The 12695-nt window shown below is 45.2% G+C and overlaps 1 protein-coding gene across 1 annotated transcript in view; it reads right to left on the bottom strand.

The window, feature by feature from the left end:
- Positions 1-12695, bottom strand: part of PRKAG2 (protein kinase AMP-activated non-catalytic subunit gamma 2) — a 3182689-nt gene that overhangs the window by 532427 nt on the left and 2637567 nt on the right.

Here is a 12695-nt window from a genome sequence, read left to right as displayed (position 1 = left end):
CACCATGAATGCCCGGGGAAGAATAAGAGGGAGTAGAGTAGGGAGAGTCAGCATGCGAAAGGTGACAACTTTTAGAAAGGTATTTAAATGGGAATGGTCTATGATAGGCTGCCAAGGGCCATCCTTCCTTGGGACCAGAAACATCCTAGAGTAAAATCCTTTTCCCCTTTGGTTGGATGGCACCACCTGGACAGTGCCCCGAGAGATAAGAGAGTTGAGGACTACTGGAAAGAATTCCAATTGGTCCTGGGGGGATTGTGGGATTCCCTTGAAGGTAGGATGGGTTTCCCATACCATGAAGTAACCTTGGTCGATGGAGAGTCCTGGGCTATCTGTTTCCAGGCTGGGAGGTAAAGAGACTGGTAAAGAGAAGAGGGGTAGATAGATCTGGGACCTGATAATCACAGAATATCATGTTTGGACTTAAAAGGCTGTTTCTGAGTGTGTGGAAGAAGCAGACTTAGAAGGAGCCTGCCTCCTAGCATCCTTCTTACCTCTGGGTGAGAGAGATTTGGTTGCCTTCCTAACAAAGGTGGTTCTGCTGGGTAGTTTATCTGGAACCGAGGGACAGGGGAGACAAATATGTGTTTTAAATCCTGGGGTTCCTTCCCCTTTTCCTGAACAGTTTTAAATAGCTCTTCAGCTGCAGTGTCAAATAAGGCCTTGATGTCCAGAGACACATCCATGAGTTTAGCTTTGATAACATCTGGTAAGGGTTGTAATTAAGACATGAATAACTTCTCAGGACTGACCCCGTAGCTGCTGCCCCAGCAGATGCCTCTACTGATGGAGTGCCTAGTAACCTGGGAGCAGTAATTAAGAATGGTGGAAAGCTTGGCTTTGTTGGGAGAATCTGGGAGCTCTGACAGGAGTTTCACTGCATCATCCATAAACAGCCAGGGAATATTTGGCCAAGGTTGCAGAAGTATACACTTTTTTCCCCAGTCTCTCCATGACCATGCTCTCATTATCAGAGGGAAGCAGGGAAGTGGAGGGAAAAAGGTTGGAAGGTTTATCTGCTGCCACTGATATAGTAGCTGGGGCAGCCAAAGGTGCCTTAAAAAGGAACTTGGCATCCTCAGACACCTTGTAAAATCTGTCAGGTTGCTTGGTTGCTGGGAGTCTGGGCACTTGGAAGCTGCAATGAAGGCATCCAAGAAGGCCGGCAGGGCTGGAGGGATGGCTGAAGGATTAGGGGATTCCATCTGTAGGCGGTCATAGTACCTCTTCTGAATCTCAGAAACCTGTCCGCAATCCCACTTAAATAAGTCCTTCATCTTCAAAACAGTCTCTCCAAAGGAAATATCTTCCCCAGGATAATCCATGCCATTAGACTCCTCCCCTCTGGGGAGGCATAACCTAGAGGAAAAGCAATTCGAACGGAATAGGCCAGAGATTCATTCCCTGATGAACTGTCCTCCTCAGAGAGACATGCCTCTTCAAAGCAGTAGAAGGAGAAAGGGCTGGTGCCAGAAAAGAAGGGGTTGACATCTGGGCACTGGGCCATGAAGGCACTGAAGAGGCATTCGGTAAAGGCCTGCCAGTCAGGGGTTTGATCAGAAGCCTGGTCCTGAGGAGCTGGAGAAACATGTTTAGTTTTTTAGTTGCTTCTTCTTTGGAGCTCAGGAGCCAGGGGATGAAAAGTAGAAGGATCTGACATCGGGTGGCATACCATGATGTCCACAGGAACATCTTCATGTACAACAATCTGTGTGATGCCGTGTGGTCCTTCAGAGAAAACTGGCTATAGTTCCCCCCCAGTGCCAGAATCAGATGCCTGTGAATCCCTCTGGGACGTGCCCACAGCTTCCTTGATGGCTTCCACCATGGTACTCATAGAAGGAGGCTCTGCATCAGCCTTGGAAGGGACGCTTGGAGTAGAGGGAGCAAGTGTAGGATCAGGCCAATTGCTTCTTGGCCTTCTTCAGTTGTCTCTCTTCTAAAGGGCCCGAAGTCAGTTCCATGTCTCGAGCTAAGCGCTTAAGGTGCTGATTATCCAAACATAGCCTAAGGCATGCTAGGCATCTACAGTAGGTTTTAGGAACAAAGCCCTTGCAGATAGTGCAGGACGTGTGATCGTGGTCTGGGCCTAAGGAAAATAAGCAAAGCTCATGGGAGTCTTTATATGGAATTCGCCTTCCATACCAACATTTGCCCCTCTTAGCTGACATGTACTCAACAAAAAAAAAAACAACATAGTAGCTAATTGAAAAAAAAAAAAAAAAAAAAAAAAAACCAACGGGGTACTTACCTGAAGCACAAATGCAAGTTCTCTGGTGAGCGACGACTGGAGCTGGCAGTCGGACAGACGGCAGAAAAGTTCTGAGGTAGGTATGTGCTGACATCCACTTTATACTGGATATCTCTTTATGGCTGAAGTACACTGAGTGATGTGCATCGTTGCACGTACCTTGCAGTAGCATTTAGACTTTGCTATACTGGCTGGACATACGAGTCAGCCGGAGGTGGACACCCCCATGTTACTAATAATGCAGCATATGAAAAGAAAGACGTCTAGAGGACCCTCCACGGTGGGGGGATTCTGATGGTGAGAAGCACCAGCCAGAAAATATTTTCCATTTGGACATATATGACTTTCTGGTACTGGGTTTCCTGGTCTACTGCAGAATCTAGAGCATGTCCTGAGAAAACAGGTGCCTTAAAAGAATCAAAACCATATCACCCACAGTATTACTTGAAGAGTGGATAGGGGAGGATGGATAAGAGAATCCCTTGTCTTTTGCAAGAAGATCCACCCGCTGAGGTAACTTGTGGTGACTGCTCCTGGCCTCATGATAAAGGGGGAAACAAGGCTGTCTGGGCCAAAAGGGAGTTACCAGCAAGATTCTGGGACAGTCCTGCCTGATCTTATGCAGAACTCATGGCAACAGAAGAAGGGGAGCAGACATACAGAAATATTCTCTTCCGAGGAAAAGACAGGGGATCCACTTTCCAAGTCAGATGACTTGGTACTCTTGATCAGAATAGAAGTTGTTGTCTGTATAGAGGGGAGGCAAAAAGCTTTACCTGAGGAATACCCCACCAATGGACTTTGTCCAGAAACACATCCACGTGAAGCATCAATTTGTGAGCCTGTGTTCTGGATCTACTCAAGGAGTCTTCCACAAGACTATGCCCTGAAGGGATGTAAAACCACTTGAAGAGTCACTTGATACCTGACAGCTAGATCCCGTGCCTGAACAGCTAATCTGCAAGGGAGATAGGACTTTGTACCCCTGCTTGTTGATGTACTACATCACAGTGGTATTGTCTATGAAGACTGTGCGGGGCTGGGGTGAAAAAGGGAATGAAAAGCTTGCACAGTCAGAAGCACAGCTCTCATCCTTTTACTTTAATATGATCTGACCACTGATGAGGGGACCTTTAAGAGGCCACAAGAAACCTCCACCTCAAGTCTTAGGCATTTGTGAACACTTCCTTAGAAGGAACTGGAGCCTGGACAGAAAGCCCTGGACTGAGAGAGAGTTGAGACAAGGAAGTAAAGGAACAGGGGAACTCCAGTGGGTGACAATGTTGAAGCCACAATGATTTGTGTTATCACTTAAGCTTCCTCATACGGAGCCTGGCAAGATGAAGCATTGGAATAGTTGAGGCCATAAATCCTAGAATCCTGAGAAATCCCTGGCTGTGAGAGAAGACAGAGGAAGGAGAAAATGAAAAAAGATCATCAGAAACAAAACCTTATGAGAAGGAAGATATACCAGCATGGGAACAGTTTGAAGCCTGCACCCGAGGAAAAACATGATCTTTGGAGGGCATCAGAATGGATTTCTTGTGATTTATGGTGAATCCCAGACTTTGTAAAAGACAAGTGGTAAAAATGGAGATCCTGCAACATACTGCTGGAAGAAGGAGCTTGGATGAGCAGATAGTCCAGATAGGGAAAAATCTGTATCCCCTGAAGACTGCAAAAAGCAATGCCAGGAGCGAAGCATTGGGTGAATACCACTGGAACAGTAGAAAGGTCAAAGGGCAAAGCAGAAAACTGAAAATGTGAGGAAGAAACAGGGAAACAAACATTTCATGTACAGAGGTTGAACAGGGATGTGAAGGTAGGCATGCTCGAGGTCTAGAGAAACCAAAAAGGCCTGGAGGAGAAGAGGAGGAAATAAGGTTTGAAGACACAACATTCAGAAAGAAGGGACCCTGAGGCAGGTGTTGAGCAGAGAAAGATCCAGAACTGGTCTCCACGAACCCTCCTTCTGAGAAGCCAAAAACATTCTGGAGTAAAACCTCTTTCCTACATGGGTGGGTGGAACAGGCTGACTGGTGCTCTGGTCTAAAAAGGACTGCAGAACCTCTGGAAAATGAAGAAGCTGTTCCAGAGGAGGTTGAGGAATGCGTGAAAAGGAGGGGGGGGTTCCAAACCATGAAATACTCCTAATGAATGAAAGCACCCAAGCTTCTGAGGCGATCTGATGCCAATTTGGAAGGGACATAGAAAGGTGGACAGACAAGGGAACCTGGCCAAGGGGAACAGAAGGCCAAATGTCAAATGCAGACAGGCTTGCCCTGAAAATAAGACTTCCAAGATGAAGGAATCTGAGTGGATTTACAGGGAGAATGCATCTAGAGCCCTTCTTACCTACGGACAAAGGCGGACTTTGAAGGGCAATTCCTCTGGAATTTAGGGATAGGGGCAGACAAAAATATGTTTTGAGTTCCTGCAAGGCCTTACCATTTAACCTGGAGGGACTTAATAAGGTCAGCAGCAGCTGTCCCAAAAATACTTTTATTATCCAGAGGGGCAACCAAAAGCTTGGCTTTAATATCATCAGGTAAAGCTTAAAGTTGCAGCCAAGAATAACACCTCATAACAGAACCAAAAGCCGCAGTCCTGGAAGAGGCATGAACTGCATCCCAGCTGCATTTTATGGAGTGATGGAAGAAAGTACAGTTTTGTACCTACCATAAATGTAGATGTTCGAAGATCCACATTGCTGCAGTCCTAACACTTGGGGGTAGTCCGCTGTCCCAGTCGGCCCGAATACCAAAGTATAAGGCTGACGTCGGTCAAGGCGCATTAGTCTGACGTCAGGACGTCAGGGTACAAATGCGCATGACCGACTTCATATCCTCAGTCTTTTCTTGCCCCAGATGTCAGAAGACCCTAAAAAGATAAGGCCAAAACCAAAAAACACCAAACACTCCTGTACCAAATATATGTACAATATATACAAATTTACAAAGTACAACCCCACCCACACAACCACCCCTAAACACAGAGGGGAAGGAGGGAGGTATTGACTGCAGCAATGTGGATCTTCGAACATCTACATTTATGGTAGGTACAAAACTGTACTATGTTCTTCATCTCACATTGCTGCAGTCCTAACACTTGGGTAGAATCCCAAAGCAGAGGTAAGGGAGGCTGGCAAATCATAAAGAAGCTGGAGCTGTCAACATGCCCTGCAAAATAGCCGTGGCAAAACCAGCCCTAGATTTAGAGTAGAGAGGAAGGTGGTAATGCTTAGAGAAAGTATGCACTGAACTCCAAGTAGCTGCCTCCAAAATATCCTTAGTTGCCACCCCTTAGAAATGCTGTTGAAGTGGCAGTAGCCCTAGTGGAATGAGGCCTAATCCCAGCTGGAATCTCCTTGCCATGATGGGAATAACAAAATGCAATGCAAAACCCAATCCACTTAGAAATAGTTTGTTTTGACACAGGCTTGCCCTGAGAACTCAAAGCAAAAGAAACAAACAACTGCTGAGACTGCCTAAAATCCTTAGTCCTGCTTAAATAATAACGCAACTGCCTGTGTACATATAAAGTGTGCAAAATCTTTTCCCCTTATTTTGGGGATCTGCATAAAAAGTAGGCAAATGAATAGTTTGGTTTAAAGCCACACTAGAGACCACCTTAGGCATAAAGGAAGGATTAGTACGTAATGATACCCTATCCTTATGGAAAATCAAAAGGCTCAACCGCCATAAGGGCCTGCAATTCAGAAACCCTTCTTGCAGAAGTAATGGCCAACAAAAAAGCAGTCTTCCATGACAAGTATTTCAATTCAGCAGTAGCCGCAGGCTCAAAAGGTTGTAGAGTAAGTTTCTCCAACACAAAATTGAGGTCCCAAGCAGGAGTAGGAGCTCTACGTGGGGTCTTATATTCTTTGCCCCTCTAAGAAATTGCTTGAACAAAGGATGAGAAAACAATGGTGGGTCACAATCATAGTGAGCTGAAATTGCTGCAGCATGAATCTTAATGGAAGAGAAAGACAAACCTTTGTCCAATAACTCAGTAAGATATTGAAGAGCCACACTCAAATTAGGCTCAGAAACCTCCAAATCCTTTGCTGCACTCCAAAATAAAAATCTCTTCCATTTTTCTGCATACACTTTCCTTGTACTAGGTCTTCTGGCTTCCATAATCACATTCAAAACTTGTTGAGGAAGTTGAGACCTGCTGTGGCTCAAAACAGAATATGCCAGGCTGTTAGATGAAGAGAGTGAAGCTTGACATTGAGTAGATGACCGTCCCTCTGAGACAATAGGTGTGGAATCAAAGGTAAAGGCCATGGAGGCTTCCTTACCAGACTCCTCAGTAATGGGTACCAGTGTTGCCGAGGCCAATCTGGAGCTATTAAAATCATCCTTGGCTTGTCTTGTCTGACCTTTAGGAGTACCTTTGGGAGGAGAGGCAGAGGTGGAAAGGCATACACATGAAGATTTTTCCAACTGAAAGAAAGAGCATCCACTTTCCAAGCTGTGTGATGAAACCTTTTCGTGCAAAACTTTGGCAGCTGGTGGTTTAGTGGAGAAGCGAACAGATCTATGTCTGGAGTTCCCCATGACACTGTCAATTTCGAAATACATGAAGATCCAGTTTCCACTTGTGGGGATCCATGATTTGCCTGCTTAACACATCTGCTAAGGAGTTCTGTGCTCCCGGCAGAAACCTTGCCTGAAGATTTAGTTGCAAGCTGAGCGCAGTCTCCCACAAAATCATTGCTTACCTGCATAGAGGATAAGAATGTGTTCCCCCTTGTTTGTTGATGTACCACATGACAGTTGTGTTGTCTGTTAGAATCAACACCTGCCCTGGAAGAAGTAACTCCTTGAAAGCCATTAATGCAAACTGGACTGCTAACATCTCCTTCATGTTGATATGTAGATGCTGTAGTCTGGCAGGCCACTTGTCTTGTATCCACTTTCCATTCAGATGAGCTCCCCAAGCTATGTCTGAGGCATCTGTCGTTAGAATCTGACTCGCCTCTGGCCGGGTTACAGAGAGTCCCTTGTTTAGGTGACATTCCTGAGCCCACCACAAAAATTCCTTTTGAATGCAAGGTATTATTTGAATGACAGTGTCCAAATCCTGGCAGTGCTGTGTCCATACATTTTGAGATACCATTGCAGCTTCCTCATATGCAGTTTGGCATTGGGAAGCACCAGAATACAAGATGCCATGAACCCTAAGGCTTGAAGGACAGTCCTTGCAGTCAGCCCGGACTGAAGAGATAGTTGATGGAAGTAAAGTGAAAGATTCTTTTGTTTGTCCGGGGTTAAAAAGGCCATCTGTTGCTGTATTCAGTCTCACACCCAGAAAGCACATGTCTTGAGAGGGTACTAGACTGGACTTTATTTAGTTCACAGAATACCCCAGGCATCTTAGCACTGCTATCACATATTCCAAATGCTGAAAAAGGTCTTCCTTTTCTTGAGCCAGAATCAGGCAGTCGTCCAAGTAAGGATAGATTTGTATTCCTTGTAGCCTGAAGTAAGCTATCACTGGAGCCAGAACTTTGTGAATACTCTGGGCAGTAGATAAGCCAAAGGGCAATGCAGAGAACTGATAATGGGAATTCCCAGCTCGAAAACGCAGATACTTCCTGCAACTTAGTCTGATAGGCACATGAAGGTAAGCCTCCTTGAGATCTACAGTTACCATCCAGTGATCTTTTCCCAGCAGAGGTAAAAGCTGTTGTAACGTCAACATTTTGAACTTGGGAATGTCCAGATAAGTGTTGAGGATAGATAAATCCAAAATTGGTCTCCACGTGTTCCCCTTTTTTGGTACTAGGAACAGGCGAGAATAAAATCCTAGGCCCCTTTCTGGCACAGGAACCGGATGAATGGCCCCTATTTGGAGTAACAGAGAAATTTGCTTGTGAGCCTCTTTTCTTTGTAGAGGAGGAATGTCTGGCATGCCTTTGAAAGGAGGCAAGGTATGGAAATAAAACCTGTAACCGTGGTGAATGATATCCAATACCCATCTGTCTTGGGTAATTAAACTCCAATTTTCTTTGAAAAGTGCCAGCCTTCCTCCCAAAGGTGCTGCCAGACGAGAAGGCTCTGGCAGCTGAAAAGGCAGGTCATTGGGTCTGTTTACGAAAGGACTGACCCCTGCCCTCACCAGAAGACTGAGCAGGTGAACTCCTGTTCTAGGCCTAAAAGAACCTTGGTCTCTGACCCTACCACGCCTAGACCAACCCTTAGACAGGGAATCATAAGAAGGATATGACCACCTCATACTAGGCCAATTTCTGCTAAACTTCGAGGCTGAACCTGCAAAAATCTTTAACAGTCTGCATAGACTTAGCCTTGTCCTCCATTTTCTTTAAAACTGCTTCCACAGGCGAACCAAACAACACATCAGATTGTAACGGAGCATCTAAAATCCTTGTCTTAACATGCTCAGCTAAATTCTGATCCCTCAGCCAGGCGTGCCTGCGAAGAACAGAACCAGTGGCAGCCACCCTCAAGAGGCCTGTACAGCATCAAAACCACATTGCAAAGAATGCTTACCCACCTGTTCAGAAACATGAACTAAATCCTGCAACTCTTTACACTCAATACCTTCCGCCAGAGCATCCACCTTAGACTTCAATTGTGAAAGGAGATAATTTTGGTATTTTAACATGTGGAACTGGCAATTCAAAGCCCTCATGGCTAAAGTGGAAGAAGTATACACCTTCTTTCCCCATCTATCCAAAGCCCTTGCCTCTTTATCAGGAGGAACAGGATTTTTAACAACAGAAGCCTTAACACCTTTAGGCCCCTGAGAAACAGTTTCTGGGTCTGCCCTAGGACTCTTAAAAGATACTTATGAGCTTCAGGCACCCTATAATACCTATCCGGTTTAACTGGGGCAGGAGGCAAAGAATCAGGGTTCAGGGAAGCCTCTGCAAAACATCTTCCACCACATCCAGAACAGGAGGTATAGCCAAAGGCCTATGCTGGGGTAGAAACAAAATTCCCTAAGCCTTTTCCTGGAATCAGAGAAATCTTGACCTTCCCATTTAAAATGCTCCCTCATGGAATGAAGAGTCTCTGAAAAAGAAAAATCCTCAGGAGGAGAAGCCAAGGGGTAGAATCATCTACATCAGAATCAGAATGAGGAGGATACTCCTGTAAGTCTTCAGTCAAGACTCAGAAGCCTCCAACACTGTTAAAAACCCTCAAGCCCAGGTTCCACCCTAGGCCTCTTATCAGGAGGGGCATAGAACCTCTAATCATAGTAATCAAATCTTCTGCCATTTTCAGCATATGTTTCTTAGGCAGAGACCCTGAAGAACTAGGAGAGACACCCACTGAAGTTAAACCTGGCCTGCCTCTCAAGAAGCCTTGTAAACAGAAGGAGGGCCTAACCACCTTAGGAAGGGAGGGAGAACAGCTACCTGAGAAGCCCCTTCAGCCTGGCCTACCTCCTGAGAGGACACATCTTGTAACAGTAAAGTCTCTCCTGAGACTCCAAAGAAACTTCTGGCAGAACCTCCGCTCCACCGAGCCCTCTAAAGAACCGACGTCCGGGACAGACGGTTCTTCCAACCTAGGCTTTGCTGCTTTGTCCTTGCGCTTTTAGATCGAAGCGGGCCGGAGCATCCGACGGCATTTTATAATTACAACGCTTCCCAAAACTAACCTGGCACAGTCTAATCTTCTCTTTATAGTGCGTTTGTTAAATCTAGCACAAGAGCGACATCCAACAACGCCGCTCAGGCCCTAAGCAAGGTATACACAAGGTATGGTAATCCCTATGAGGTATCTGTTTCCCACAAGAAATACAGTTATTCACTTTTTCTGACATCCGTTAAATACTGAGGCAAGAAAAAACAAAATATTCCCAACGGGTACTTAGCCAACTTTGATTCGGTCTGAAACTCCGACTTCAGAAAATTTCAGAACGCCAACCTGCACTCGCAATACTGCTTCTGCATCGGACCATGCGGCAAAAAAGACTGAGGATATGACGTCGGTCATGCGCATTTGTTCCCTGACGTCCTGACGTCAGACTAATGCGCCTTGACCGACGTCAGCCTTATACTTTGGTATTCGGGCCGACTGGGACAGCGGACTACCCCCAAGTGTTAGGACTGCAGCAATGTGAGATGAAGAACATCTGGGAAGTTAACCCAAGCAGGGAAGGGTCTGAAGCCTTCCATTCAGAATTAGGAGAGTCAGACTTCAACTTCGCTACCTCAGAAAGAACAGTCAAAACACATCTGGTCATGTGGGTTTGGCAATTAATGGCCCTAAAAAAAAGAGGGTGGCAAGCAGTATATACTTTTTTATCCAACCTTTCCACAGATCGACCGTCAAGAGCTGAATAGATGGCAGCAGCTTAGAAGGCTTGTCAGGGAAATTGAAACCACTGAAGGATCAGGAGAAGGGTTTCTTTGGAGCTGGAGACTGAGAATCAGGAGCTACAGAGGCAGCAGAAAAGGCATCCAAAAGAGCTGCCAAAACAGGAGGAACAGCAGACAGCTTAGGAAACTCCACCTGTAAAAGCTCATAATACCTCTTTTGAATGTCAGAGACCTGGGAGCAATCCTATTTAAAGTAAACCATCAAACAAGCAACAGTACCCCAAAAGATAATTCTTCCAAGGGGGAGTCTGGGCTCAAAGAGTCCTCTTCCTCTGAACCATAATATAAATGGGAAGGAATTTGAGAGTAGTAAGCGAGGGAGTCCTCCCCAGAATCCAAGTCCTCATTTGAGGAATCAATACCCTAGGCCTCTTAACAGGAGTGGAAGATCAGGGAGCAGCAGGGACTGATGGCCTCTGAGGAGGCTTCAAGGCCATTAAAGCATTGAACAGACCCTGATCAAAATCCTGCCATTCACGTTGGGGATTTTTAGTAACAGGAGTACTGTGTTTCATTTTCTGCTTTTTCTTGAGTGGGACATCTGCCCTAAAGACCCTCGTGGGTTCAGACTCTTGGGATTCAATTATCATAGTAGGAACCTCCTCCCTCTCTAAAGCCTGAGGAATCTCCCCTGGTCCATCAGAAACAATAAACTTATGTTCCCACTCAGCATCTGGAACAGACACTGGAAAAGCCAAGAACGTGTGAGAAGTCTGATCCAGGCTGGCCTCTGATGGGACTGTGGCGGAGGAATCCGAAGCAAGCACCAGACAGTCCTCAGGGCTTTCACCATTTTTTTTGAGAGAGACCTCCGGGGCAAAGTCTGGACAGCAACTGGATCAGGCCTAAGCTCTTTGCCTTCTTGGCAGACAGCTGACCTTTAGGATGGGAGAACTCTGCCAAAGCACCCTCAGCCAACAGTTTAATTTGTTGGTTCTCAAGGCATACGGATATGTAAGGTAAGCAGCTAAGTAGTGTCTTGGGGACAAATGCTTGTGCCGTTCTGCTGATCCTTCAGCAGTTTCAGCTTCCCCTGATAAACCTTCTAAGCTGCTGCCATCTACTAAGCTCCTTCCTTCAAAACAGGAAAGTTGACAGATCATTATGTACGGTTTTGGGAAACTACTAAAAAAAGGACACTGGTCACGATGGTGTTTATGGGGAATCTGCCTCTCACACTGACATTTTCTCTTCTTGGATGACATGAACACAAGTATAATACAAAAAGGAAAAAAGGAGAGAAGAAACCCCAACAGGGTACTTATCTAGAGACAGCTTGGTAACCAGCACAGAAGAAGGGTGTTCAGTCCAACATCTGATAATGGGGTTTGGATTGGTGGGAAAGAAGTTCTGAAAGTTTGCACCTGTACATCACCTTTCCACCCCATGCCTTGTGTGGGAATCATACACGTGGTGTACAGCACCTATAAGATCTAAAGATTATGGTATGCTGGCCGGACGTTGGGCTATCCTTTGCAGCAGATTCTTTATGTAAAAGAATATTGCACTAGTGATATGGTGGAGCAGCTACACACTAATGGAAAGGATTCAAACATCTGCTTAGTTTATCAGCCTGAAAAAAGAAAAATATGCATATCAATTAAGAAATGAATGGCAAAGAAGTGCAACCAAATGGCTATGCAGGAGTTCCGGAGGTATTTAGTAGTACAGCACTATTTACCTGTTATTTGAAACATTACAGCAAAATTGTCAGAATATTACGTCATACCCCTCAACTATAGAATGAACTTAGCTGGTGGTTCTACATATACAGACACAAACACAACTTTCTTTTTGAATAATATATTTCACTGCATATGTTTAAAAATGAGTCAGTGTCATAATTCCAGAGGATGGGGGGAGGACTTTAGGACTTTCACATATTACAGAAATGATTACAATAGTTTAACTTCTGATGCAATAACTCAGTATTCTGAGCAACTACTATATTCTGCACCAGTGGGCCAGCCATTCAGCTATTACATTAGCCTGATGTATAAATAAGGACAGTACAAAGAAGATGATGTAGAAAAAAGCAAATCCCTACAAATTCACCCTGAAAAATTAAACAGTTAATATTTGTAC

The sequence above is a fragment of the Protopterus annectens genome, chromosome 3.part1, assembly GCF_019279795.1.
Source record: "Protopterus annectens isolate FY-2018-M chromosome 3.part1, PAN1.0, whole genome shotgun sequence".
Taxonomy (NCBI): Eukaryota; Metazoa; Chordata; order Ceratodontiformes; family Protopteridae; genus Protopterus; species Protopterus annectens.
Note: the sequence above shows the minus strand (reverse complement) of the source record. Positions and strands in the feature narration are given on the sequence as shown.